This window comes from Sphaerodactylus townsendi, linkage group LG03 (genome assembly GCF_021028975.2).
Source record: "Sphaerodactylus townsendi isolate TG3544 linkage group LG03, MPM_Stown_v2.3, whole genome shotgun sequence".
NCBI classification, from domain to species: Eukaryota; Metazoa; Chordata; class Lepidosauria; order Squamata; family Sphaerodactylidae; genus Sphaerodactylus; species Sphaerodactylus townsendi.
In genome coordinates this window covers 77,204,293-77,230,381 of record NC_059427.1, presented here as the reverse complement: position 1 = coordinate 77,230,381, position 26,089 = coordinate 77,204,293, and the positions used below count along the sequence as shown (strand labels likewise).

Below are 26,089 nucleotides of genomic sequence, written 5' to 3'. Positions count from 1 at the left end.
TGAATAGGGTGACTAACTTTCATATTCTAGCAGGGTTCTGCACCTTTGAAAGCAACATGTGAGACAGCAGGATGTTAGGTATATCTTTCTCTGTCATTAGAGTCCTGCATTTGGTGTGGTTTGATCTGTCATAACTTACCATTAAGCAGTTTCAGATGTATAAGGACCTCCTTGCATAGGAGAGCTGACAAAGAGCTGAGTGTATCCTGCTATTGTTGCTGGTTTTGCTGTAGGACTACCTGTCAAAGAACTGTTGCTGGTCTTGCTGTAGGACTACCTGTCAAAGTAATGATCAATAGCTGCACTATAGAGCCTGTGCACACTCAAAATAGTGATGAATGAATCTTAAATTCATTTTGCTGAATTCTGTTCCAGTTCTTTTCCCTCTCTATTTATATCATTTGTTGGTACTGATTTACTTGTTTTAAAAGACAGCATAGTCACTAAGACAATAATCACCTATCCATACTAGGAAAATTCAGTGAGATGATCTCTAGATCGTGCAGCACCTGAAGCTAGGTCTGATCATACATGACCAAAGTTGTTATGACTGCTTGGACAGGTAGGAATCCTTGTGTCCATCAACAAAAAACATTATACCCAGCATCTGGTTGATTAATTGTATGTAGGCATCCATAATCAACAAGTCCCCTCAGTCTCTAGAGGGAATACTTGCCCTGCCTGACATACCCTGAAGCAGCTGCCGAGGTAGGAGGTCTTGTTTAGTAACAGTCACTCCCTATTACAGGACAAAAGGACTTTCATTTTTGTAATCAAATTGAAATGGCTATTAGTTTCTGATTTGCTGCTCCTACTTTCCAGTCAGAATTGATGATACACCAATTTTTTTTGCATGAGAACTTCTGAAACAAGAGTAGAAAGTGAAACATAATTTGCAGACTTAACTAGTAGTTTCCACCTATTGTTTGTTTGCTGATCACACTATGTACATGAATCACCTGTTGCTCCACTGGTGCTGGAATACTGAATCAATCATGTATGTGATGTGACTTTCACACATTATTGCTTTGGCTAAAACAAATGAGAATGTTTATTTAATTTATTTATTTATTAGTTAGATTTTTATACCGCCCCATCCCCGAGGGGCTTAGTTAATTGCTAAGGCAGATTTTCCAGATTGTGCGGTTGGTTTATTTGGAACTAGATTATTTTCAGATTAAGAAGTCTTTATTGTTCATGTATGGACAAACAGAAAAAGAACTGACGATGTGATGATATAAACATAATGGAGTGGATCGTACTCAGTCCTACCATTCATTCATTCATTCATTCATTCATTCATTCATTCATTCATTCATTCATTCATTCATTCATTCATTCATTCATTCATTCATTCATTCATTCATGTAAATATTTATATTCTACTTTTCATGCAATTAGACTGGATCCAGGAGCATCCCCAGAAAACAGACAGGTTCATTTAATGAATGTGCAATTCTATACAAAATCCTGGATCAGATCTTTCATTCACCATTATCACTTCTTCCTTATCAGAATTAAGCTTCAATTCATTAACCCACATCCACTACAAACTGCCTTTAGGCATCAATTCAGTGTTATTACAGCCTCCTTGGGATCAGCTGGAAATGTGAGATAGGAGTGAATGTCATATTAGTGACAACATAGCCCCAAATATCTGGATGACTTCATCCAGAGGTTTCATGTCAGTGTTAAAGGCTGTAGGCGATACGATAGAGCTTTGCTAGTCTCTAAATGCCAAAGGGCTGAGTAGCAGCCTTTTAGCACCACCTTCTGAAACCTACCTTTCAAGATAGGACCAGAAGCACACAGAACAGTTCCTCCAAATCCAAGCGCAAACAGGTGGTCCAGAAGAATACCCTGATCAGTGGTGTTATAATACCACCATGGCATAGTGGGGTGTGTGTGTGCTTATTCACAAGTATCCTTGCCCTTGTACCAGCCTAAAAATGTGATGCTGGTCTTGCAGAAAGGGGGAGCCTATTCTCTGGCAATGACCATGTTTACCTGCACCTCAGAAAATGGTTTTTCTCTTTTCTAAAACTCTCAGTCTGCTCGACCAAGGACGAACGCTTATCTCCATGTTTATTTCAGACACAAAGGGCCCATATTGTCCTAACAACAATACTTCTTTCTATGACTAAACTTCTCCAGACCACCTTAGGTTGCATTCTTTCTTTCCTTAGGTTATATTCTATCTTTCCTGACACCTCCCAGAAGTGATCCTTCATCCTATAAATGTCCAAACCCCCAAAGGCTCAATTGTTCAGTGCCATTGACACCTTTCCGTCTTGGTCGCTGTGTACAACACATTGCCTCCTAGAACCAAATGCTGGCTGTTTGGCTCTGAATCCTGGATCTTCATGTCACAATCAGGTTGTATTACCTATATATCTCATACTCCTCTCTATTCCAAATCTATTTTCCAACTTATCTATATCTTAGGATATATGTATGCATATTTGCTGCATTGAACCAAGTGATTGTAAACCCCTTATCCCTACAATAAAGATTGTCAAATGTGCATTATATTCTTCTCTGTGGATTTTCTTCCAAGAGCTGGTCTTCGTATACACTGGTATTAAAGATTCCTTACCCTGCCTCTTCAAATATTAATAAGCAGTCTTCTCTAACCTAATATTCCCCACTATGTTGAGAGACTGTGTCTCCACCTTGGGTAACAGAGGTAATCAAAATCTACTGAGAGATCCAGAACAATCAATAGAGGCAAAGTCTCTTTGTCTAATTCCACAGGGCATCCAAGGCTGTTTCAGGCACATACTAGGCCTCAAAAGAGATTGGAAAAGATCTAAACAATTTGTCTCATCCAAGAAAGCTCAAAGTTGTTCAGTACTACCTGCTCTCACCTTGCAGAAGAATGGAACATTTCATACTGGTCAATAAAATATTGAAATCTCCTGGCTTTAGGACAGACTTCTTTAGCCTATTTCAAGGTTGAGGGGACCACCACTTCCTGCACAGGAAGCACCAACTACCTCTTGGATCCAGTTAGTAGGCTTGCCAGTCTCCAGGTGGTGGCTGGAGTTTCCTGGTATTACATCTGTTTTCCAGGTTAGAGAGATCAGTTCACCTGGAGAAAATGACTGCATTGTAAGGTGAACTCTTTGGCATTATACCCCATTAAACTCTTTCACCTTCCTCAAACCCAGCCCTCCTCAGCCTCCACCACTAATATCTCCAGGCATTTCCCAACCCAGAACTAGCAACACTAAGTCAGCCAGTTCTCCTCCCACCCTTCCCTGACCATCCAGAACAGCTTTACTGGTATATGCTGTGCAGAAGAAGAGTTGGTATCCACCTTTCTATACCTTTAAGGAGCCTCAAAGTGACTTCCAATCACTTTCCCTTCCCATAACCACAGCAGACACCTTGTGAGATTGGTGAAATTGAGAGAGTTCTAAGAGAACTGTGACTAGCCCAAGGTCTTGTGGAGGAGTGGGGAAACATACCTGGTTCATCAGTTTTGAGTCTGCTGCACTTAACCACTATACCACACTGGCTCTCAGACATGCAGGTAGGATGGTGGCAAAAAGTGTTTCCTTATTGCCAACACAGCTATGGAGTACACCTCAAAATATGCTTTTTGCCCATGCTTTATTAGATTAATCCCAAATCTTACTTCACTATTGATCTAGCTGCCACCCTTGTCTTTTGATCATTCACAGGCCTTCAGAAAACCAAGGGTCTACCTGGGGTCTTATACTTGAGAACTATTGTGTCAGCCACCCAAGTCATTTCTTCTTTCCAGAGGTCAACCAGGACATCAACCATATCTACAGCAAATCATTTGGAGCCATCCAAAACCCATTTAGATCCATCTGACTCCAGAGGCAGATCATTGTAATAGATCCCACACCCTGCAGAGTCTTGGTATCCCTGGAAGTCTAAACCCAAGCAAATAGTGATCTATCCATGACAAAGGAACCATCATCAATTGTTCCACCCTCAGATCATATTCTGCCCATCCAAAGCAAAATAACAGATCCAGAGTATGGCCTGCATAATGTATAGAACCAGTTATTACCTAAAAGAGGTCCATAGTTGTCCTCCTGACAAGACTATCTCTGCATGAATGTTGAAGTGTCCCAGGAGAGCCAGCCTTGTTACAGTTGCATTATGTTGGTCATTAACTTCTACAGTTTATTTTCCCCTCACTATTAAACCCATTTCTTTTTGCATTGTATTTCTGTTCTCTTCCCTTATATGAATGGCAGAAAAAATTATAACCAGGCTTTAATAAGGCAAAGGAGAGGGTACCTCAAGATCTGTCTCAGTGGTGGCTAACAGTAAACAATGCAAAACACGGACAGGCTGGTAAAAAACCATTTCTTTGACCTCTTTCACAGCTGTAAGGTATAGGTCTGTGGTGTGCTACCTGAAGTTGTCTTCAGTTAATCAGTTCAAGTTACCATAATGAGGACAGTTGCACTGGGCTAAGTGGGGGGTTTTCCTGCCAAAAATATATTCGTGCCTGCTCCTGTTGCTCCAACCTGTCTCAACCTCCCACTTGTCCAGGAGACATGGAACTATAGAATACATCTTTGTAATGTGTAACTTGATCCAACATCACTGCTTTTAAAAAACATTCCGTGATGTTCTAGAACAGTGATTGAGAGCCGTCCACTATGCTGCAGTGGCATAGTGCCAAAGGGGCAGGGGGCATGGCACACTGGGTGCGCATCAGGGCAGAGGCATTCCGGGGGGGCAGGGGCATGGTGGGGGTGTCCCAGATGCAGTTCCCCCTCGCTCCGGCCCTGCTATGCTGTGTAACCAAGAAGGTTGCCCAAAAGATCCATTAACAAGATAAATATCAATGGGTTACAAAATGTTAAATTAACAAACCTTTACAGCGCAATCCTATGGAGGGGCTGAATTAAGTTGTGGATTTGGAGCAGGGTCCTTCAACTCCACAGTGGTGAAATTTGGAAGTCAGGGATGCTGTGGAGCCAGTGCAGGAGGGAGGCGGGCTGGGGTGTTCCCAGGGGTGGAGCTGACATTAGTTGGCTTTCACCCTGGCATTGAAGGAAGTTACACCAAGGCCTAGGGCTTAGACTTACACTACCATTTTGGGTGGCATAAGTCCATGTAGCCCTATGGAGGACTTTCCAGTGGTGGGTTTCAAAAAAAAACTCTGCCTCCCCGCATTGTTGGAATGCCCTCTAGATGCAATGGAATAGCACCACCGCGGTGCTATACCCAGCCACAACAGGCTATGCATTGGGCTGTTGGTGCATTACAAATAATGAAAAATTTCTTTAAAACCACATTATTATTCATTATTTGTAATGCATTAAAGTGTTAATTTCACATTTTTGAACCTATTAGAATTCATTCTATTATTAGACTTTTTGTTAACCTTCTTTGTTACCTGATTTTTCTAGGATAAAGTTCTGTTCTTTCCCTTTGTTGGCGTTGCTTCATCCACCATGCTGAACATTGCCACTGCACAGATATAATGCTGTTCACAGTATTGCTCATTTTGAATTATGAACAATCAAGATAATCAAAAGAAAGACTTAACTTGACAAAAAAAATTAAACAAGCATTCCTTAATGAAACTGAATTTGCATACGCTTTACCTCAGTGGTCCACAGAGAGAGAGAGAAAGCCAACATGGCGTAGTGATTAAGAGTGTCACATTAGTATTTGGGAGATCCAGGCTTGAATTCCCACTTGTAACATGGAAGCTCACTGGCTGATTGAGGGCTAGTTACACTGTCTCAGCCTAACTTATTTCACAGGGTTGTTGTGAGGAAAACAATGGGGAAAAGAATGATGTAAGCTACTTTGTATCCCCATCAGGGATATAAACAAATAAAATAAATAAACATGACAATGTAATGATATTGGTTTGAAACTCTTCTCTCCCCTGTCCTACTGCTGATCAGAAAATAAAGATTTTGCCTTTTGGTGTGATTCTCATTTCTGCGCAGGTCAATCTGCTGTTAGTCATTATTTTTCACATGATTTTTTTTCTAATTTAAAGGTGGATATGAAGCTGACTATTTTTTAAAATCATATATGGGTTTTATATGAGTTTTATAAGCCATCTGAGAACATTGCTATGCTGGAGTCTCACCTTTCTAATGGAGTGCAGCATGAAGTTAATTAATAGGTTATGGAGGGAAAGCACTGATGTTTTTAAACTGTGGTACTTCACATTAAAAAGCCAGTTGTATCCTACTGAGATTAGGGATCTGTTTTTCTTAGGCCTGAAGGGGTCTGTGTGACACTCAAGCAGATTAGGTTGTTGGCTTGGAATGAGCCAAATCAAGTGCTGTGGGATGAAATAACATTTTACTTTAATTTCTTTTCGCAATGTGTTGATCTTTAGAAATGGGCTTAATTATACACATTTAGTAATGGAGTTAAAAATGAAGGATATTGAATTTTCAAAAAGGGTTTTTTTGGGCTAGGTAATTATCCAACAGACACAGGAGCTACTGAGGGTTAGCCTCTAAATTCCCAGCTTAGTGCTATTATTACAGTGCTTTCATTGAAGTCATCCTTTGGTATTGTTCGAACCAGTTTTTTTCAAGGCATTCAAAGCGGGACTGATCTGCAAACTTGTCATAGCTTTTAAGACCCATACACAATAACTGCATGCTGCTTTCCTTTTGCTCAATGTAAAATGCAGGGATCTGACAACAGTTAATACTGAATACTTTCATGGTTTATTTTTCATATTTATTTTTAATAAATGTATAGTATTATTGAACAATAAACTGCAAAACTGCTACAAAGGCATCCTGTGATTTTTCATTGAACCTCTCAGAGCTTCTTCTCCCAACCTGTACCTTGTTCCTCTTCTCTTCTTTTCCTTCCTGATCTTGTAACTCATGTGTGAAGGAAAGCCATCATCCAGACTGCAAATCACTGGTCATACCGGAATAAAAATCTAATACAGTTTCAGTAGGGCTTTAATTTTCTTACAACAGTGTTGACTGCAAACCAGAATGAATTTAATACCAAACACCCTGGTTGCTTTTAAAGCAACACAGGTGGCATATTTGCAGGTTGATTGTGTTTTGTAACTAAGTTGGACAATCACTGCACCAGGATTCACAACAGTATAAAATAGTCATAAATCACGGCACTAGAATCAACTAGGCCCGTAATTGCACAGGGGGCAGAGCACGTGGCAAGAGTTTCAGAAGAGGGGCATGCGTGACTCTGGGCTGGCCTGGCAATGAGCAGGCTGGCGCATCTGGGCATTAGGGTTGAGCATGAGCCCTGCATAAGGCAGCACGTGGTTGCTCTGGCCCCTTTTTTGATGCCTGGAAGCAAACTGACCCCCCTCCCTGAAGCAAGGGATGGGATTTTAGCTTTCTCGTGAGAGCCTTGTGGGTGGTTTGGGCAGAGGAGTGCATCTTTTGGGCGGGGGCTGAGCTTGCATGCCGGACCTCCCCGCCTATGGGGGCCTCTATAAGAGGCTTGGGGTGGGGCAGGCTCGGGGCACATGCCACAGAGGCCTCTGCTAGCGAGCCCCACACCCCAGCAGTGTGGGGGCCACAAAGAAGGGGCAAACACCTCATGACCCAGTACCTCTCTGTCCTCCCCAATAAGTTTGGGGTTGAAGCCGGGATCAGCCATGGACGCTGAACGGCAGATAAGATGCCCTCCTCTTGCTCGCCCAGCTTCAGTATAATAATTATATAACAATTATATTAATAATTATATTAATAAAATTAATAAATCCAAGCCGTGTCTGTAGTTATTACAAAGTAGCCTCTGCACATCTGGCCGCAATTTCATGCTCAGTCTGTGACAGATACAATACTTTATCATTTGCCAGAGGTCAAACCGTAGCACTGCAAACAGACACACCCATAACTTACAGAAACTCCATGGATTTGTATCAGTCACTATGCAACTCAGTTATGATGTATGTTAACCACACACAGGAGAAACAAATGTCTATGAAATACCTGCTTTTCCTGTATTTTTTATTTTGTAATATCTGTCCTGATGAAGAGTTCTGGGACACTCAAAAACTTGCATGCTGTTAGGTGTCAATGAGCGAGTCCCAATAAAGATATTACTTGGAAGGCGCTTTTGGATTTTACTTTTGGACCAACGTGGCTTGTATGGAGGACCTAGAGGCTTCCTCAAAGAAAGATACATGTCCTGCATTTTTTCTCACTCTCAAAAACGCTCCCTGTATCCCCCTGTAGCTGCTTATTGAGATACAGACAATGTGATTACAGGCTTCCTAACATCTTGTTTGCCTTGACCCTTGGTCCTCTCGTTTAAAGGTTGCAATCCTGTGAACATCTACTAGCAAATAAAATGTGACTGTAGGTGTACTCTTGTAAGCCAAAAGCACATAGGATGCTTTAAAAAAGAACTTCAGAATAAGCAGCAGCCTTTCATGATGAGAGAGAAAATGTGACATAAAATTCTATGGAGCTATTTGAAGCCCTGATTCCTTTTTGAAGTATACTGCTGGAAATTTCATCCCAGTCTAGTGACTATGTGAAGCAATATTGATGCTTTGAATTTGGAAGTTTGGAAGTTGAGTTTGGAAGGAGTGTTATACTAGCTTTTTCTCTTCTCCCCTTCTCAGTTTTGGAGAAAAGTGAATTCTGTCTAACCTATGACTCCTCTGAAGTGCAGCAGCAATTATCCTTGAAGGATCACTCTATACTGGTAAGAAGATGTGTTCCATTTTTACAGTTGAGGAAGTCAATCAGCAGTTATTGACTTTTAACCGGAACAGCAGTTACTAACTTTATGCCTTTTAGAGAATATGGTTGCCTGAGCTATCAAAGTATTCCATTAGACTGCTTCAAAAAACTGAATTGCTTTTGTATTCTTTCTGGGGCTCTTCATGCATGTCTCCCCCCTGCCCCCACCCCCATGTAGGTGAACATAGGTATAGTATTGTTGTAAAGAAACATTGGTTTGTAGCATTGTTTGTTTACTCAGCACAAACTTATGTGAGGCTTAGAGAGCAATCCTAAACAGATCTACCCAGAATCCCACTCAAATCTATTCAGTGGGGCTTAATCTCAGGAAAGTATTCTTAGAATTGCAGTGTTTAAAATTCTGGAGTCATTTACATTTTAGCATTTTCTATATACATTGCTTAATTTAAGTAGATACACGGTTTTCATGGGGACATGGTAAAAAACAACAACTTGGAATTGAGGGAAGTGGAAGGAAGATACAAATTGCTTATTGTCTATAGTCTTTGTCCATTTAAAGCACACTTGTGTCTCAAGAGCCTGGCTTGCTAAAGGAAAAATTGTTACACTTACAGAAGTTTCCTATATTTTAACTGTGCTATGGAAACATGTTGTGAAACCAGCTGCCATGAAATTGAATTACAGGTGTTGTATTCTTCACTGCTCAAATTGCTCCATTATATCATGGGCCTTTTCATTTTGTTTTGAACAAATAGCTGCAATTTGCTAGAATCCAAAGAAATTATGGAATAAGTAGTTGAGGTTGTTTAAACCTTCCACTACAATAGGAAATTACCCTTGCCTGTCTGCAGTTTGGCTTCTTTTTTCTATCCATTGCACATGAATTTGGACAGAGAATAATGGAGCTAGATTTTTATTGTAAAACCTGTGTATTTGTCTCCTTTTTTTTCTTAACGGTGGGGCCACTAACATTTACTTATGGATGTTTCATTACATCCAGTTAAGTAATATGAGCTAATTGCATGATCTGGCTGCCATGAATAGATGGACAATTAGTTTTCTTTCTTTGGGTCTTAGTGTCAAAGACCTGACCCAGCCTTTGGAGTGGTAGCAACACCAAGCTGTGGACTCTGAACTAGAGCTCCAGACACAAAATGTATTTTTAAAATTTTATTAAAGAAAGGTAGTAAAACAACCTGCCCCTGGGAGCATGGCCACACCTCCTCAAGCCCTGCCCCCAGGCTCAATGCTTATAAAAGCAAGTCTCAGAGGCCGAGAGATGGCATTCGCTTCTGGCCTCCCCGGAGGAGAGGGCAAAAGGGACTGCTGGCTGCCAGCTCCCTGGGAGCCGGGAGCAAGGGGGCGGCATGGGGGGGCAGCTAGGCACCCTTGACCCTACCCATGTCGATGATGACATGGGTGGGGTCAAGGGCGCCCGAAGACAACGATGCAGCAGGACTTCCTGCAGCAGGACTTCCAGCAGGACTTCCTGCTTCCTTGCCATCTTCCTGGTCACATGGGGGGGGCGATTTTGCACCCCCCACATGATTAGATTAGTGGTGCCTGGACCAGAGTGTGCCCCTCATACCCGGGTAAATATGCCATTGCTGTTGTTTCATATATGACTTTAACGAGTTATCCTGCAATTTGTTTGACATCTTGTGTTTAGTTTAAAAATATATTTTTTTCAGGATGTGTATTAAGCCTATTAGTGTATCATATCTCTGATCCCTCTAACCCACTGTGATTGCATGCTCCTTTTTTCTAATAATCAACATTTCTGGTTCTTGGCACCCTCAATAAGGCAATAACTTCCATTTAATCATCTATTTTGTGATGTGTCCATGAGCAAATTCTGAGTACAGAATTCCTTTAGGGTTAATTTCTTTTAGAGTCTCTCTCTTACAATCCTTTTTTTTTTTCATTGTAAACATGGTCACGTGCACCACAGATAGGAAGAAAAAACAAATAAATATTAGCATTGTATTACCAGGTGATGCAATTGACTATTTTTAGAAATAACATAACAAGCCTATTATGTGATAGGCTTTTATTTGGTATACTAGCATGCTTTCTTCCTTCTCCATACCCAAATGATGAATCAACTGTTTCAGCTTTAGAAAGCTTTGAATTAAAATCTAGCTTGCTATGACACCTGCATATAGATGCCTGGGTACATTGCAGTTTGTTTTCCTCTTCTCAAACAGGAATTCTACCTGCAGTTTAATCACAGTTTAAAATCCTGATATGTGGTAGGGAAACCAGGTAGAATTTGCCTACATTTGGATATCATGGCAAATTTGAGTTTGATTCAAAGTTGGAGTTCTAAATCACTCACTGTAAAAAGGAAGGACAAAGGAATTCTCAAACATGGCAAAGAAATCATGCTGATGACTCTCACAGTTTTGTGTTGACATCTGAACATGACCAGCTACTTCCTGCCTTTCAGAACAAAAAAAATGCCATTGCGGATGTTGCAGTAGACTTTATGGCAGATGTGTTTGTAAACTGTGAAGTTTAACCTCACCTCAGCTTCTGCTGCTGGTACTACTTTCTTGCGAATTTGTCACTGCTGGGTTTTTTATAGGTATGTACTTGACCAGGAGTAGTTTAGCTACTGCTGAAAGATCAAACATTAATTTTGTTATATTTTACTAGCACAAAAAATAAGAAATACAAGAGGGAACCTGCAAGGACTTGGTAGGGGCATCTACCTCCCCATACTTTCTTTGCTTCTAACATTTTCCCTCACCCCCACCCCCTAGTATTCTTTTTCTTTTCCCTTTCTCATTCTTTCATTCTCAGATATTCATAGGGTGATCAACCTCCAGGTAGAATCTGAAGATCTCCTGGAATTACAAGTTCCCAATCATGTTCAAAGTAATGGTATTAGCTGTTAAGGCTTTGAACAGTCTGGGGCCCTCATATCTTCAAAACTGCATTTCTCCATACCACCCTCAAAGGACCCTTCAATCATCCACTGTTAATTTGCTGGTGGTCCCTGGCCTGAGGGACATCTAATTGGTCTCAACCAGAGCCAGGCATTTTTGGTCCTGGCTCCAGCCTGGTGGAACTCTCTGTCAGCTGACGCCGCTGATGTCGAGCAACAGCGGGATAACTGTGGGAATCTCAAACCAGTTCCTACATGTGATCTGGTGAGATGGAAAATTGTTCCTACCTGGGCCTTTAGATTAAAATAGGTCATTTTATGAGTTAATGAGCCATTTGATTTAGCTGGCCTCCTATACCCGATTACATCTGGTGCCATGATACTATTTGGAACATCGCACATGCTTTCTATCTTGTATATTGTCCTCCCCCCCCTTTTGATTCCCCCCTTTTTCTCTTCCTCCCCCCAAAACTGAATACCATAGGAGATGGAGTGTTTTTAGGTCTGGGACTTTAGTTGCCATCTACTCTAAATTAAGATTTATTTATATTGATTGTTGTATGGTTTTATATTTTGTATTTTTATTGGTTGTTTGCTACTCTGAGCCCAACTTTGGTGGGTGGGGAATGGAGTATAAAGGTCAGTATGGCAGCAAGTCCAGCCGAACAATGTCAAACCAGTGTCACTTTGTACTGCTTGAATATTTCATGGATCCTTCTGCTGCACCAGAAATCCTTTCTGCTCTCTCCATAGTCTTGTTTCAGTGCTTGTCTTGTCCACATAGAACATAACAACATAAGAAAGAGCCTGCTGGATCAGACCAGAGTGCATCTAGTCCAGCATTCTGTTACTTGCAGTGGCCCAACAGATGTGTCTGGGAGCTCACATGCAGGATGTGAAAGCAGTGGCCTTCTGCTGCTGCTGCTATGTTCCCTGAGCACTCTCGGTCCTGCCTAAGGCATTTGCAGTTCTCCAGAGACAAGGAGGATCAAATTGGTAGCCAATGCACTCGACTTCTCCTTAAAAAATCTGTCCAAGCTCCCCTTTAAAGGCGCTATCCAGGTTAGTGGCCATGCCACTACCTCCTGCAGCAGCATATTCCAAATGCACCAATCAACACGCTGGTTGTGCTTAAGAAATGCTTTTCCTTTTATTAGTCCTAATTGAGTCCGGAAATTCAGGGCAGGCCTCCTTCCGGGGATTGGGCGGTATATAAGACTGATAAATAAAAATAAATAAATAAAATAAAATAATTCTTCCCCCCAAAGCATTTCTGGGGTCTAAATGTATGCCCCTAAGGTTCTATAGTGCATTGTGAGAAGTAGTGAGAAAACATTGTCAGCCTGCCGAAGGCTATTTTCCACGGCTGGAATCATTGGGGTGCTGTATGGTTTCCGGGCTGTATGGTAGACGTTTCGCCTGCATCTGTGGCTGGCATCATCAGATCCTTCAGGAGAGAATGCTGCTAGAACACAGCCATACAGCCCGGAAACCAGACAGCACCCCAGAGAAAAAATTCTCTCTGTCGACATTTTTCTACCCCATGCATAATTTTATAGACTTCCCAATCATATCCCCCCTCAGAATTAATGTACTCTCCAAACTAAGTAGAAAGGTTCCCAAACGCTGCAGCCTCTCCTCATAAGGAAGTTGGGTGCTCCAATCCCTCAATCAGTCGCCATGCTGCCCTTCTCTGGACTCTTTTTCTCTGTCTCTTTTGATATCCTTTTTTTGAGATGTAGAATTCCAGAGACCCCTGAATACAATACTCCAAGTGCGGTCGCTTTATATAGGGCATGACAACCTTTGCAGTTTTATTATCAATTCCTTTCCTAATTATTCCCAGCATAGAGTTTGCCTTTTTCATAGCTGCCATGCATTGAGCTGCCATGCATGGAACTATTAACTAAGATGCCCAAATCCCTTTCCTGGTCTGTGACTGATAGCACTGATCCCGTGAAGTGTATGGCAAGAGTTTACCTGATTTTTTGCCCCCATGTGCATCACTTTACATTTTGCTACATTGATCTGCATTTGGCATTTCTTAACCCACTCACCTAATTTATAAAGGTCCGCTTGGAGCTCTTCGCAATCCTTTGTCCTTCTCATCACCCTACATAATTTGGTATCATCTGCAAACTTGGCCACCATGCTACCCACCCCTGTTTCCAGGTCATTTATGAATAGGTTAAAGAGCACTGGTCCCATAACGGATCCTTGGGGGACACCACTCCGTACATCTCTCCATTGTGAGAACTTCCCATTTATACCCACCCTTTGCTTCCTGTTTCTCAACCAGTTTTTAATCCATAGGAGAACTTCCCCTTTTATTCCTTGATTGCTGAGTTTTCTCAACAGTCTCTGGTGAGGAACTTTGTCAAGAGCAATGTCAAAAACACTGTAATAGGAACTGATTACACTACTTGCTTTGGGATTCAGAAAGATTTATTCAAGAGTCCCCATGTAGAGGTTTGTAGTTCTAGTGTAGATATGGTTCTAGCTCTTTTCTTAAATTCCCTCTGATTTTAACATCAGCATGAATCACTGGTTTGTGTGTGGGGGGCGGGGGATTGAAAGAAAGTGTGAGAGAGGATAATAAAGATTTTTCATGCTGGCAGCATGATATGAAATATGCATTGTGATATGCAAAATCATTGATAGGTACCCCAGAATTTTCATTCTGTTTTTAAATCATCTGCTATCAGAAGTGCAACTCTTATTGAAAGTCACTTGTTGAGTTTTATGCTGCATATGCTCTAGACTTTGGCATTTCAAATGAACTGGTCTAGGCTATTTGTGATTATGCACTTCACAGCTGCCATGAACTGAAGAATTATGTTTAAATTACTGCTCTGTTTTCATGCATATGTACCATTCAAGGACCATTGGATGAGGCAATGGATGATAAATGGATGTCTTGACAAGCACTGCCAATAGCATCCCCAGAAGATAGATGATAATGTCTGGTCACCTTGGCGAAGAAACTAAACTTCCAGATTCATCTGAATATGGTTTTGCCATGAAATGTTATTTTATTCATTTATTTGCTGTCACAGTTGTAAATACTGAAGACAGCATTATTTGTTAAATTCTAAAGGAAAGATGTGGGGATAGAATGAACGAAGACTTACAGACAGTGATATGATGATTCTAGGGCTGGTTTCCTTGCTTCAGAGGCGTACTTGAGCAAACCGGAGAGACCCTGGGGCAAGTACTTACCCACGAGTTTGATGTCTCGCCCCATGTGGACGCAAGCCACCTCTCCACAGTGCACCAAAGCAATGATTTTTTCCACCAGGTTGTTTCAGTCACCATCACATTATAGAACATCCCCCAACTCACAAATCTGAACACAGCAATGGGCCATGCCACAGCAGAAATAATTTTTGGAAAACATTTTCACAATACTTTCAAAATGTTTTATTACTGCTATGAAAACATTTTATGGGGTTGTATCCAGTCCCCCCAATTGGGGGAAATAGCATCATTTTCAATGTTATTTAAACTGGGGACCCCAGATTCTCCCTTTAAGGTGGATTTAAAAGGAGAATCTGGGCTCCTTAGTTTAAACAAGTGATTCTGGAATCCAACCCCAAACAGCATAATTTTCAATGGTGTTTAAACTGGGGAGCCCAGATTCTCCTTTTAAATCCACCTTAAAGGGAGAATCTGGGGTCCCCAGTTTAAACAACATTGAAAGTGATGCTATTTTGGGGTGGATTCACCTCCACTCTAAAACAGCATCCCTTTCAACATTAAAACTGGGGACCTCAGATTCTCCCTTTAAATCCATGCTGAAGGGGGTGGATTTAATAATAATAATAATAACCTTTATTAGGCATTGGAGGAGGAATAGAAGAGAAGAAAGAGAAGAAACAAGCATTGGCAGGAGGGGAGTGGATTTAAAAAGAGAATCGGGAAATTTAGGGGGTACCTGTTGTCAAGAGTGCAATTATTAAGATAGCAGCACCAAAATTTCTGAGTATTTTTAGAGATCTTACTGATGATACTGACCCAGGTTTGGTAAAGTTTGGTTCCCTCAAAGTTATGGACCCTCAAATGTGTAGCCCCCATCTCCTATTAGCTCCCATTGGAAACAATGGGGGATGGGGCACTCCCTTTGAAAGTCCATAACTTTGGACTCCCTAAACCAAACCTCACCAAACCTGGCTCATATCATCAGGAGAGTCTCCCAAAAAAATCCCTGAAATTTTGGTGCTGCTAGCCTAAAATCTGCGCCCCCTGTAGGCCAAAAACAGAAAATGAAAATGAAAATACAAAATCCCCCACAAACGAACCTGCAATTTTGTCGCCCACCACAAGGTGGCGCCCTGGGCAGCTGCCCACTTTGCCCAATGGGAGGAACGCCTCTGCCTTGCTTGAACTAAATGTTGCATGAAGCTGCTGACAAAAGTGGTAATTCAAACCAGGATCCTCCCCCTTCATAACTACTGGTACAACTTACCACTCAACTTACTTACTTACTTACGTCTTGACATCATTGTACTGTGTGATCAACATTAGCTGGTCAAAAGTGAAATAACACATGATATAAATATTGTGAGAATGTAGAACAAGTTGTGCTAGACATTGGAAAGGCAAAAGGGAGAATTTTAACTTGTCTTTTTTGGCAGCACTCCATGTTTTTCATAATAACCTTTAATTGTGTCCTTGATGTATTTGCAGGGACTTGAAACAATGTGATAGAATTTTAAACAATTTACTCATTTAAATAGATGTTATACAAGCTGTAAAAGTTAAGGAAAATTAATGTAAAACATTAATGTACAGAAAATTGTACAGACTAAAATACTAAAAATCTCAGATGTGTATTCATATGAGAATCTCAGAATCAGTTTAGAGATAAATGGCAGCAATAACTGCAGTTACTAAAATTAGAGATTAGTTATTAACAAACAATTTTCATCGTTTAAATGGAATGTATAGCTAATTCTCAGTATGCTACTTAAATCCAGAAATTTTAGCCATTAACAGACAAGACAGATTTTTCTACAAACCCTAGAAAACCCCAGGGATGCAGCAAAATCTTACGTCTAACATAAATACATTGGAGGGTTTAAAAACCCAAAATAAAAGGAGCAGTGCCTGTACTTTTAAGAAATAGATGCTATCTGAGATTTCAGAGACCACTGTGGGGGTTTCTAAGCAACTACTACAGTATTGCCAGCCTTCAAACCCTGGTTTCTATCAGTAAAAGGCAGGTGGTGGGGTCATTACACTTTCCAGTGCTATTTTGGCTTCACAGTTCACCCAGGCTTCCTTCTGTCTTGTCCTGAAAAGGTCACTTATTGGAGCTTTACCCAGCAGCATCCTTTGGCCAACTTTCTACCATGCAATTAGTTCAATTGACCCATGTGTGGGGGTGTTTGTGATGATGCCACACAACTTGCCTAGGTTCAGCAGTAGCCTCCACACAACTTGTGGAACTTGGCCAGGCCCAGTAGTAGCCACCTCACAATTCACTTGAGCAACTTGCTACTGCACAATTTTTAGAAACAAGGGCTGTCAAAAGGAAGGAATCAAGAATAGCTGAAATCCACTGTGGTGCAGTGGTTAGAATGTTCAGTATCTGGGACATCCAGGTTCAGATCCCCCTGCGGTCATGGATACCCACTGGGTGACCTTGAGCAGGTCATGCTCTGTCAGCTTAAATTGTCTCACAATTTTATTGTGAGGATAAAATGGAGGAGGTGAAAAAGATGCAAGCTGTTTAGGTCCCCATTGGACATAAAGGCAAGGTATAGATCAGTGGTTCTCAACCTGTGGGTCGCGACCCCTTTGCGGGTCAAACAACCCTTTCACAGGGGTCTCCCAAGACTCTCTGCATCAGTGTTCTCCATCTGTAAAATGGATAAATGTTAGGGTTGGGGGTCACCACAACATGAGGAACTGTATTAAAGGGTCATGACATTAGGAAGGTTGAGAACCATTGGTATAGATGATGTGAAGAAATAATAATTGAAGTTGAGGACTGTAGGGCAGATAAAAGAAAGTTGGTCAGGTGAGTGTGAAGGACAGAAAGAAGTCAGGAAATGGAAGAGGATCTGAGGGATTCCAGAAGGAAAGAGGAAAAGATGTGGGGGAGGGGATATGGGGGAAATAAAGTGACCTTACCACGTACTTACAGGTTCCCTGCTCATACTTCCTAAGTATGGAAAGAAATAGAAGGTCATTCACAGAGTTTCAACTGAATGTATGGGAACAATACCTTTTTCCAGTGGTGGGATCCAAAAACTTTAATAACAGGTTCCGATGGTGGTGGGATTCAAACAGTGGCACTGCTGCACACACACACCTCCAGTCCCTATTGGGCAGGGAGGTTGCTTTAGTAACCTCTTCTCAGCATTCAGAAAAAATTAGTAACCACTTCTAGAGAAGTGGTGAGAACTGGTTGGATCCCACCTCTGCCTTTTTCTGAATTATCCTCATTTTTATACTTAATGAATGAGTTGATTGTCAGTTGGATCCCGAGTACATTTTCTAGTGGCAAAATGGAAATTTTCTGCATCCTCAGTTCCATTGTTTTCAACTGATCTTTACAAAATGCTGTTCCTGGGGGATAGGGAATCCTGAGGTCTGTATTCTAAGTTATCTCACTTTCTGGGCAAGTGATGCCTTTTATTTCTTATATGATGATGCCTTTTATTTCTTATATGATGATGGTGGTGAAGAAAATGACATGTCATAAAAAGTGGAAAATCCCCTCCAAACAATGCTTTCTTTTTTCCATAATTCTTCAATTTATAGTCCCTAAAATAGTGTATTTTACTTGCTCAGTCTAATGAGCATAGGGTTTGACTTTCTGTCCAAAGTCTCTGCTTTGTTATGTGTGTTGTGTTTTATTTGAATTTATGTCATTTTTACTTCTATAAAATAATAAAACAATTAAAATGCCTGGGGTCTGTAGCAGGAAGCAGAAATTGGTGAAAATTGCCCTTTTTAGTCTGAATCATTCTGTATTTATATCAAAGTAGAAGCTTCAGCTTTTGACTAAGGATATATATATTAGAGCATCTTTCATTTTATAATCTCAAAATACTTTTATAACATCTCTATTCTTAGTTTCAGGACCACTTTAGCAGCTGCATATTGAAGCATGCATATAAGAGCTACATAGTTATCTATTATATGTATATTGTATGTATCTTGTGATAAATGTAATTAAAATGTAGTTTAAATGTATCATTAAAATTAGGCAACGGGATCTATGGCAGCATTTATAATGAGTTTAGATGGGAGAAAATTGCAATATTTGTAGCAAATATGCACTTTTCATATATTTTAGATGAAATGTTAAAAATCTCAAACCATACATATTTCTATGTGGACAAATGTAATGAGCCAAAAGCTAAAGACAGCTTTGTATTTCAACTCTTGAGACTCTATTCTATCTGTTTTCTTAACCAATTTGCCTGGATAATATCAACTGGCTACAATGATGCAAAAATAAAAATAAATGTGCAATGATGGTTTGTATCAATACATTAAATATAAGAAAATACTTTTTGTAATTTTACAGATTTCCCTATTAGTTCCTTTAACAGATATTTCCTATCATAAAGAACAGTTTTCAGATTCATCCTCTCCCCGCCCCCCAACTAGCCTATGATCTGGTCCATTACTTCTGGTTCAGGCTTCATACCATGTAGATTCATAGAGTTTTTATTTGGTACACTATTGATCATATCAACTGACTTTGTATATGACATTGTTAAAATTGACAAGTTTTATGCAGCTTGGCTTGTTTGAGAAATAGGTTTTGGCAGTCCCTAACTCAGGTGCAAGCCTCTAGTATTCTTGTGCTTTAACAAGGTATATTTTCAAGGTTCGGTAGTCTGCTTATAGGCAGTGATAAAAAGGTGCACAGCTCAGAAGCCTAGATCAGGATTTAGATCTATATTGTCCAGCTTGTGAAATCCCAACAGAGCACACACAGATGATCTGTCATTGATACGGAAACAATTCTACCTTTGGTAAACCACTCCTGCTCACCCTCAACCAGTGATGTAGGTATAGATTTCTATGGGGGGTGGTTCAGGGGGGCGAGGCCATGACCCCACCTGCCCCGGGGGCATGGCAATGCCTCCCCAAGCCCCGCCCCGGTCTCAGTGCTTATAAAAGCAGCTCTCTGAGGCCAGGGATGGCAGACTTCCTTGCCCCGCCCACCAACCCCCCACCAGCTGGGCTCCCAGTTTGCAGCCAGCAGTCCCTTCTCCCTCCCCTCCAGGCAGAGGGGTAGCTAGGGAAAATGGAGCACAGTGCAAAATCTGAGGTTTGAACACCCCCTATGGGCGGCTGCTGTGATGCTGGAATCCACCCCAAACAGTGTCACTTTCAATGGTGGTTAAATTAGGAAGCCCAGATTCTCCTTTTAAATCCTTCTTAAAGGGAGAATCTGGGGTCCCCAGTTAAAACAACATTGAAAGTGATGCTGTTTTGGCATGGATTATCCCCCACCCTGAAACAGCATCACTTTCAATGTTTAAACTGGGGACCTCAGATTCTCCCTTTAAATCCATGCCGAAGGAGATGGATTTAAAAGGAGAATCTGGGGAAATTTGGAAGGTGCCTGCTGTCAGGGGTACAATTGTTAAGCTAGCAGCACCAAATGTTCAGGGTATCTTTAGGAGACTCTCGTGATGACACCACCTAGGTTTGGTGAAGTTTGATTCAAGGGGTCCAAAGATATGGACCCTCAAAAGGTTAGCCAAATCTACTGTTAGCTCCCATTGGAAATTTTAGGGGTCCATAATTTTGGGGGTCCATAACTTTGGACCCCATGAACCAAACTTCACCATACCTGGTTGGTATTGTCAGGAGTGTCACCTGACAATAGCCTGAAATTTTGGTGCTATTAGCCTAAAACATTCGCCCCCTGCAGGCCAAAAACAAAAAAACACACTTTAAAATACAAACCCCCCCACAAACGGGGGTCGGAGGCTGGACATGCAATTGGGGGGGGGGTTGAACCTGAGAACCCCCCTTACCTACGTCCTTGTCCACAACTGTGTGTGGTTGAGAAGGTGTGCAGTAGAGAAAATAAAGTCATCCCCCAAACCTGTTTAGTGTTCAGCAATATCTTTCTTTCCTCACTGAAAATCAAAATTTTAACCTTCTGCAGAGCTTTGGCATTGTTTTTATTGCATTTATGGCAAGGGGAAGAGACATCCTAACATTTACACCCCTCTGCATTCAGGAGCTTTAAATGAAGGTGTGTATATAAATGCAGTTAATGAAATTGGGGACTGGATGGCCTCAAACCATTTAAAGTAATGGCATGAGCAATCTTACTCCATTACTTCTGAGTGGTAGCAATTCACACTAAAGCACTAGTTCCCTGAGGAGCAGAGTTGCTCAGACTGAATCTTACTTACAAAAAGGACAGAGACGTTTGTTATATTGCATTCAACAAATCTATTTCAACAGAAGCCACATGTTTCTTGTGGGTTCCAGATCAATATATAGAAATGTATTTGTAGTTTCTTTTGCAGGACTTACTGTTTTTCTATAGGATACAATGGTGTTTCCTCAGGTTTCAGAACTGTATAGTCTCTTTTGTATGCATGTATGGAAGCCTTTTAACATATCCCTCATTAGACATGGACAAAAATTCCAGCCCTTGGCCTGAAAGCACTTGTAAGCCCTCATGTTACTTGGAAATGTTTGGGCATTTGTGAGCATTTGATGGGAGGTGTTGAAATGTATTAATGTGCAGATGCAGGTGCCTGTCCCCTTTATGGCAGTTCTTCTCCTCCCTAAGCAACAAACCTTACCTTTTCAAAGTTGCTGAAAAGAATGGCCTTTTTAACAGTAGACAAACTGTCTTTCCTGTAGAGTATTCTTTCCAATCCTTTCTAGCAGCAATGTCTGCTGAGGCAGGTAAGAATTGTAGTGTTGTGACCTCCCAAATTGATTTAGAGGGTAAAAAACCCTCTAAATTCCTCACCTTCCTCAGTAATCCAGTAAATTCTAAACCCGCAGTAGTAATGGATATAGATAAGATCACCCATGTAATCATGTAGGCCTTTTATGTATGCCCTACTTACCTGGTGGCTAGTTGCTTCACGGTGGGGTTTTCCCACAGCTTCCTATCCTTGGCCTCCATCCCCAGCCGAGACAATCAGCCATCCATGCCACCTAGCCACTTTAGTTTTCTGTATAGCTGAGGGATTGGAGGGGGAATGTGGGGGTTGGAAGTAAAATCCTGGGAAGCTCTTGTTGCAAAACTGGCTGAGGAGGATTGGGGGGGGGGGTGGAATGGCAAGAGAAAATTTGCCCCTCCTTTTTTTTCCTGTTGACTTTGGACTAAACCATTAAAGCAAACAAAAAATGTGCAGCCCTTGTGATCATTCTGAAAAGTGGGAAGAGCTACTGTGGTGTGGGCAGGGAAAACGGGGGAGCAAGCTTAGCCCATTGTGTTCTCTTGTACTCTCCCTGCGAAGCATCAGGAGAAGTTGTACTTATACCGCTTCCTGGAACCCCAAGGCTTCTCAAATTTGCAGTGGGGTGAGAGTATTGGAGGGGTTGAAGAATGTACGTTAATGAAAATCAAACCCACAGTGAGAATGAAGGAGATCTGACATATGTAAATAGCCCTGGGCTATTCATTGTCCCCAAGTAATATTTCAAATCCACATTGAGAATGAATGAGACCTGACATGTGTAAATGGCTCTAGGCTATTCATTGTCCCTAAGTAATACTTCATCAAGTGTCAAGCAGAGGAAATCCTTAACAGAATTATACCTGTCTAAATCCATAGAAGTCAATGAGTTGTTTAGGATTTCACTTTAAGAGAGTACTGATTAGCTTGTTTACTCAGAAGCTTGCTTATGTCTATTCAGTGTGATTTACTCCTTAAAAAACCCTGTTCTTAGCATGACACTGAACGTGACTATATATGAAGGAATGCCTTGAAGTACATCATTTCTTCTAAGACTTGGGACTCTCTTAGGAAAATAAGAGTCTCTTCCCTGTACGTATGTTGGATTTTCATAGTAATATTTTGAAGGAGATCTGAGTCAAAAATTGTACCATGTCAAATCAGTTATTTTGCTACATTGAAGCTATTCAGTTATAGTTTCTAGGATTCAGTTATAGTTTCTAGAAGTAATTCAGAGTTTTATGTTGAGTTGTACATTATTTTGACAATTATGTTAACTATTATTTTCCATACAAAATCATTAATAATTGAGTAGCAGTTGGGAGACTGATTCTGAAGTTCTGCTAAATCAAGGGCTTGCTAGACTAGGGCCAATGTCAGTGTATTATTGTTACAATCTTCCATAATCTCACCACAAACTCAACCACCCCACTATTGTCATTAGAAACAAGTGATAATGGCTTGGATCTACCCAGCTTTTTTAACTACGTCTCTTCCAATTTCCCTCCTTACTTCAGCTTCCTTCTGCATGATTTTTGTACATGCAAATCCCATGATTCTCAGTATAGCTTTTATAGTGGTCAAGGTCTTCCACTTCCTTTTTAACCAGCAGAAAACCTGGTTCAACCAAATGTATCCACTCCCAATGCATTCATTATGGCCGTTTCTGCACAGCGGCAGAAACGGCTCTCCACCAGCATTAATTATGCTCAGAACCACTTGCACAGTATCATGCAGGCAGCCCCAAGGCTGCAGCGAACCACAGAGGTGGCTCCACATAGAGCCGCCTTGGATTCATTTTGTTTACTTACCTCTCCTCCCTGCGCAGCTCTGGATGGCTGGAGAGACACACCCATACTGCCCTCCGACCTCCAGGGTAACTAAACAGGACATGGAGGGGCCAAAAGTGGCACCCTCATGCCGGTGCGTTTTGCTCCACGGCGGCTGAAAAATGCCACTTTTGAAAAACCTCGCTCCCTGAGCGAGGTGCAAAAGTGGCATCTTTCTGCCGCTTGGGGGGGGGGCAGCATGGCACTGCTGCATTGCAGCTGTGTGAACAGCGCCCAGGATGGTGTTTTTACCATCCCTAGGGCACTGTTATCTGCTTGTGCAGAAACAGCCTACAACTCCCCTGCTACTCACCAATCGTAAGATTGTGTACACAGCCAAAATGTATAATGGTAAGAATGTCTTCACCCTTCCAAGGATACTCCCATCTGCACACCCTTGTACAAACAGGCTGTCTTCAAAGGCCTCCCATAGTGAGGAGAGCAGCATCAGACAGTCTTCAGTGTGACCTGCAGAAAGATTTTGAATTACTGGTCAATCCAATACCAGCAACAATAGCCACCTTTTTATCAGCCAGAGTCAAAGAAAGAACAGAGGACTGCTGTTCCAGGGAGAAATGTTTCCTGTCTGCACGGGGAGAAATGTTTCCTGACTGAGTAGTATGCTCAGTCTATGTCAACTACAGTTAGAACAAATGCATAAACATATAAATAAATAGGTGCTTTGATAGGACAAAATCATTACAGGAATAGTTAGTTCCTTTTTGTGCTGCTTTTTTGGTGACTATGAAATCCCTCAAATTAACAAAAAAAATGAAGGAATTGTGAGATATCAGAAGCAATTCAGCAGGGAACAGTTCTATAAGCATCCTTATATATGATCAGAATGATGATTCAGTGGGAAAGAGTGCTACGATGTAAAACATGATGAGCCTGGACCTCTGAGCAATGGCAAGATCCACTCTCTCTGAGTGTTTTCCCATCAAAAAAAACCTTGGATGGGAAGAGAGAGACACAGCAGAACTCAATAATATCAATCTGGATTGAAATACCTAGCACAGAACAGACAGAGAAAAATTCGTGGGGGGTCATTAGAAGTTTCTTTCATCCTTTCACACTGTTGGCTACATGAAGAATAGGATAAACGGAAATGGGATTATGATTATGAGGTGGAAAAGGAAGTGTTTGGGCAGGCCTTGCATGACAAAGGAAGTGTATGCCCAAACTACATGTGGCAGTGGGCTGGTTGGACAAGTTGGGGAAGCCCTCTTCTAAAACTGTTTTTTCCCTGCCAGTTTGCCCCTGTTGAAGCAGCATATTAAATGTTCACCCAAAACAGTGGCAGTACTTGCCATTGACCCCAGTGGTGTTTAGAAAGAACTCTTTGATTCAGATGGGGTTTTTTTTATCATGCTTTGTAATTTGCTTGTTGATTGGCTGAATAGTTCTTATATTTCTAATCTACCTTGAGATCCAAAGAGAAAGGTGAACTGTAAATCAAGTTAGTAATAATTCATAAATTGCTTTTCTCTTGAGGAACTGAAGCAATTGGGGTCTTGTGGCAAACAGGGATTGCCTTTCTAAACAGTACATACTAGATCTTTTTTTTAAAAAAATCATGCTTCTCCACCCCCATTGGAGATTCAAAAGGGCTGAAAAGCTCCCAACCCTTCCCATCCTGAATATAGTTATACAAATAAATAGTCAACAACAAAAAGAACATTTAATATGACTCCAGAAAGGTTCAGTATCTGGCATTCAAGACCACAGGGCCAAGAGCCTTGCAGGTTTCTCCTTTGGTCATGTAAAAAGTCTCCTGTGTGAATGTGTATATGCGTGGGGTTTGGGTACTGTGTCAGCCTGTTGACTGAAGAAAGCTTGTACACTGCACATAGCTCCCTCTATTTATTTCTGTGTATTCATGAGTTCCATGTTTGTAAATCCCATCAGCAGGGATAAGTGCTGGATATTGCAATCTTTGTGGACTGAATTCCATAAAATAGTTTTAAGGCAAATAGGCCAGAACGTCATCTTCTGTAGTAATTTTTTTAAAAAAACGTTTTCTTTTGGTTCTTCCAAAGGATAATCTTAGTTTCACTTCTAATTATTTAGCTCCAAGCTATGCTTCTTTGGAGTAATACAGGAGGAGGACAAACCTACACTGTTGCAGATTATATTGATCAAGTCTTTCAGTGAATTATTAAGGCTCAGGCCCCTTCTGCACATGCAGAATAATGCACTTTCAATCTACTTTCAAGGCGCTTTGCAGCCCAGTAGTGTGTGTGAATGCAGTTTATAGAAACTTCTCCAGAGACATAAATGTAAAAGGTAAAACTTACATTTATTCAATCATCTTCAGTTCACAACTTTGTTCCAAGAAAAGTAAATAGAAAGAACCCTAGTCTAAAGAGATTACTTTTCCTACGACAAGTGGGCACAACTAACGCGCCATCACTTGTGTGGAGGTGAGAGGATGCTGCAGTGGCAAAGGCCCCACTGAGCAGGCTGCCATTGACCATGCACTCAGGTCAAAGGCTAGAGCAGAAGTGAAGCTAGCATGGGGAAGAAAGGAAGTTAGTGGGTGGTCTCCTGGCCCAGACAAGGAGGGCAAACAAGAGAGGCAACATCACAGTTAGAGTGAGATACACAGCACCCCCCAGTGTCCAGGCATGCAGAAGTCGCTTATTCCAACAATAGCAAAATCCGCTTGCAAACAATTGTGAAAGTGGATTGAAAGTGCATTATTCTGCATGTGTGGAAGGGGCCTCAAACTATTTAAATACTCAATGGTAAGAACTCTTACAGTTCCTTCCTAAGCCGATGAACACCTTTCTAAAACAT

The 26,089-nt window shown here is 41.2% G+C and overlaps 1 protein-coding gene across 4 annotated transcripts in view; it reads left to right on the top strand.

Moving 5' to 3' along the window:
- The window catches only part of SGCD (sarcoglycan delta), a 556,728-nt gene that overhangs the window by 115,646 nt on the left and 414,993 nt on the right, over positions 1-26,089 (top strand). For all 4 annotated transcript variants that reach the window (XM_048488180.1, XM_048488177.1, XM_048488178.1 and 1 more), the window contains exon 2: positions 8,588-8,670. The gene's annotated coding sequence lies outside the window, so the exon portion shown is untranslated. The remainder of the gene's footprint in view (positions 1-8,587; positions 8,671-26,089) is intronic.